This window comes from Tuber melanosporum (assembly GCF_000151645.1).
Source record: "Tuber melanosporum whole genome shotgun sequence assembly, scaffold_4, strain Mel28".
Lineage (NCBI taxonomy): Eukaryota > Fungi > Ascomycota > Pezizomycetes > Pezizales > Tuberaceae > Tuber > Tuber melanosporum.
Window position 1 is genome coordinate 707,915 of NW_003299084.1, and position 4,929 is coordinate 712,843.

Here is a 4,929-nt window from a genome sequence, read left to right on the forward strand (position 1 = left end):
TGCCTGATGACGATTCCAAAGACACCAGCTTCGACTCCATAGAAGGAGCAGAAGAGATGATCAATGAAGATGAATTGACCCAACCTCCCCATACCTTTAATCCTGTTCCAACACGATACCAAGGTCTTGAAGAACTCGAACAAGCAGCAGCCTACGTGGATGCAATATCCTATTTACAACCCCCACAGTCAGCCCCGCCATCCTCTCCTCCCATAATTGATTCACGACCACTATATGGTGGACCCTTATGAGTATACAACAATGAAACCATTGTCTCGGTCATACCCCCTACTATTCCCGAGCATCGGCGTCAACTCTACGAAACCTTTGAGGAAGAGGAAGCCCCTATTGAACCAACAAGAGGATCCATAATCGAGGATGAACGAGATGTTAGATCAACCACAGAAGAATTAACCTCCTCATTCCGAAGCCAAATGATAGCAGGATATCGCCATGACCCGATTTACTTCAAAGCCATGGATAGCTCCAGGCATGGAGACCTCGCCCCCTACAACATATCCAACGGAATGGTTTTTACCAGCACCCGTTACGGTGAACATTGCCTATACATACCAAAAGGCCATATGTTCAACGGAATGACAATTAGAGAATATGTCATATCCGAAATCCACAACAAAGGACACCATAGCGCGGACCGCAACCTTCAATATGCTTCTGAATATGTTTACTGGCCTGAGATGCGCAAAGATTTCCGTGATTTCGTCAAGCAATGTGAACTCTGCCAGGCAAACAAGGAGCGTACACAACTACCTCAAGGAAAGGCACAGACCCTCCAACTACCATATGAAATATTCGAATCATATGCCATCGATTTCGCAGGACCATTCAACAAATCCACTGGATTTGACACCATCTTGGTAGCTGTGGATCGATTCTCTGGATACACCTGGTTAATACCAATGAAGATTACCGACTCCTCCAAAGACACCTGGAATAACCTACAACGATACTTGTTTACCCCCCACGGGTACCCCTTATCGATTGTCAGTGATGCTGATCCCCGCTTTACCGCCATATTCTGGAAGCAAACCTTGACCTCTCTCGGAATAAACCACATCATGGCTGCCCCTGGACATCATGAGACGAATGGCCAAGCAGAGAGAAAGATTCGCGAAGTTAAGACCGGAATTAGGAATATGATCAATGAACGACAAACTAATTGGGAACCGGCCCTTGTTGAGCTCGCTGCATATATCAACGCCGGATTTTCAGATACCTAGGGGATGTCACCATACAAGGCAGTTTTTGGCCGCCAATATCCTCTCTTACCTACAACTCTATTCAAGAACTCCTCAGTCCCTGCCTCTGATGACCATCTAAACCGCCACCAAGCGATTCGGAACGATGCCTTCCAAGCTGTTAAGGCTGCCCGATTCCGAAGCACCACTACTGTCCAGAAACGACGATGCAAACATGTCTCCATCTCACCAGGAGACATGCTCATGGTACTTGGTAACATGTTCATTACCAATGTCGGACGCAGCAAGAAACTACAACCCCGTTGGCGCGGACCCTTCAGAGTCATATCCTTTGACGAGCAAACGGAGAACTACGCTGTCCAGATGGATGGACGCATGTACCGCCGCAATACTGCAGTCTTCCACGCCTCAGCCGTGAAGCGATTCCATCCAAATGACGACTCCAAGTTTCCTGGAAGGACCCACTCTCGGCCTGTACCTATCATCATCGATAAGAAGGATGAATGGGAAGTTGAAGAAATCTGAGACCAGCGCCTTTGGCATGGAAATGATCAGTTCCTAGTCAAATGGAAAGGATATCCGACAAGCGAAAACACTTGGGAACCACTGGAAGGACTTGAGTACACTATGGATATGGTGAACGAATGGTGGAAAGACAACATGCCAAATGAATCCCTCCCCCCAACAATCAATTATATCACCATGTGTTGGACACCTACAATGCCAGAAACTGAGCGATGGCACGCAGAACTCGAAGCTAGAGATGGGTTTTGGGCACCATACTTTGAGTCGGAATTCGAAAGTAGCGATGAGGAAAACCAAGCTATGGAGCAGGCTCTCGACAACCTTATCTAGTCACCAATCGGCATCCGAATACCATAACGATGTCAAACTATGTGGAGCTCAATGTGAGGCAGCGACAACAGGTTGTTGGACTGTTGTTGAACCGCGATGCTATCCAACTTGAAGACTACTGCGAAATCTTCTGGATTGACTACTGTCCTGATTTTGATCATGCTTGGGTTGATGTACAGCACGAATCTGGTATTCGTGACTACTGTGATTTAGAGTTCTTCGAGTCTAAGTGTTTCCTTAGGGTTTCTTCTTGCCCATGGTGTGATACTTATGATGAAGAATTTCTTGCAGAAACTGAAGCCATGAGTTTCTCGGAATCCGCTTTTGATGATTATTAGATTTTGTTTGTTTAAACAGTTGTTTTGTTTTATGTTTTGTTTTAAGTATTGCTTTAATACTTGGTTTGTTTTAAGTATCGTTTGATACTTGGTTTTGTTTTATGTTTTGTTTTAAGTATCGCTTTGATACTTGGTTTGTTTTAAGGATCGTTTGATACTTGGTTTTGTTTTATGTTTTGTTTTAAGTATCGCTTTGATACTTAAAGAGTGTTACCAAAGTGTATCGATTGATACCTTTGATTAGTTTCGTTCATGCTAGATATGAACAGATTTGTGTATTTAAAGACCGCCTGTTTCTACGATAGAAAAGGCAGACTTCGACAGACAGTATTTCAATATACTTGGTTGAATGGTTACTTCTTTGTTTCTCAGTACGCCCTCGAAGCCTCCTTTAGTTATCAGCTCTCGCCTCCTCTCTGGAAGAGCAGGCCACCTGCCAACTATCGTACCTTTTACTGTAAAACGTGATTAGCACCTTGCGAACACGTTACAATTCTCATCGACTTAAACTCCTTACTCCCATTCTGTAAGATGTTTACAAGGTAGTAGTTACGTTATCGGGAATGATACGATAGTTGGCAGGTGGCCTACTCTTCCAAAGAGGAGGTGAGAGCTGTGAACTAAAGGAGGCTTCGAGGGTGTACTGAGAAACAAAGAGGTAACCGTTCAACCAAGTATATTGAAATACTGTCTGTTGAAGTCTGCCTTTTCCATCGTGGAATCAGGCAGTCTTTAAATACACAAATCTGTTCATATCTAGCATGAACGAAACTAATCAAAGGTATTAATTGATCCACTTTGGTAAAACTACTTAAGTATCAAAGTGATACTTAAAACAAAATATAAAACAAATCAAGTATCAAACGATACTTAAAACAAACCAAGTATCAAAGCGATTCTTAAAACAAAACATAAAACAAAATCAAGTATCAAACGATACTTAAAATAAACCAAGTCTCAAAGCGATACTTAAAACAAAACATAAAACAAAATCAAGTATCAAATGATACTTAAAACAAACCAAGTATCAAAGCGATACTTAAAACAAAACATAAAACAAAATCAAGTATCAAACGTTACTTAAAATAAACCAAGTCTCAAAGCGATACTTAAAATAAAACATAAAACAAAATCAAGTATCAAACATTACTTAAAATAAACCAAGTCTCAAAGCGATACTTAAAACAAAACATAAAACAAAATCAAGTATCAAATGATACTTAAAACAAACTAAGTATTAAAGTGATACTTAAAACAAAACATAAAACAAAATCAATAACCGAGTACCCATACCGGTTACACTTTCCAAAATTGCTAAAAGCCAGAATGAGAGATACTTACTCCAGGTGTAACTGGTACGGATACTTGGTTTGTTTTAAGTATCATTTGATACTTGGTTTTGTTTTATGTTTTGTTTTAAGTATCGCTTTGATACTTGGTTTGTTTTAAGTATCGTTTGATACTTGGTTTTATTTTATGTTTTGTTTTAAGTATTGCTTTGATACTTAATTAGTTTTACCAAAGTATATCGATTGATACCTTTGATTAGTTTTGTTCATGCTAGACATGAACAGATTTGTGTATTTAAAGACCGCCTGTATCTGCGATAGAAAAGGTAGACTTCGACAGACAGTATTTCAATATACTTAGTTGAACGGTTACTTCTTTGTTCCTCAGTACACCTCCGAAGCCTCCTTAGTTCTCTGCTCTCGCCTCCTCTCTAGAAGAGCAGGCCACCTGCCAACTATTGTATCTATTACCGATAACATGATTAGCACCTTGCAAACATGTTATACCAGGGTTCAACCTCTTGAACCCCTGATAGAGTCCATGCTAGGTATAGAAGGAAAGTAGAAGAACCTGATTGTCCAGCTCAATGGTGGCTGTTATACTACCATCCTTCATAGTTTGTTTATAGCTTCTTGTGGCTACAGGTTCCCCTCAATCTTCCTTTAATTCCTTTAGAAATGACTTCATCTTCTGGGATACCTTGGTTGAAAGGGAATAGTGAGATGGCTTATTGCTATACCCATGCACAGGAGAAATCGGATCTTGGGTTTGCTGCAAGTTCTTTACTAGAGATTGTAGATAATAGCACCCCAATCTCCAATAACAGGCAAAGAATTAATGACAAACTGATCCAAGAAATAGCAGTATATAATGATGTCTCTTGAGATGCTGGGAACCTATTTTACCTTGGTTAATACCTGGACAACTTACCTGATCAAGAAAAGAATGCTGACTATAGCTTCTTTTACAATTTACTTTCGTGATCTCCATTGTAGCTGAGATCAAGTAACTGGCAAGCAGTTTTCTTTGCTTGAGTGGCATGGCATAGTTGGACTTTATCCAGTTATGCAATTGGCCTACTGATGCCTTTTCACTCCATTTCAGTGGACAATGCTAGACTCTACTTAACTTTTGTAGATGATATTTATAATTATTATCCTAGTTACTACTATCAGACTATCTGTATCTCTTATTCCAAACTTGATGTACATACCTTTACCTCACTC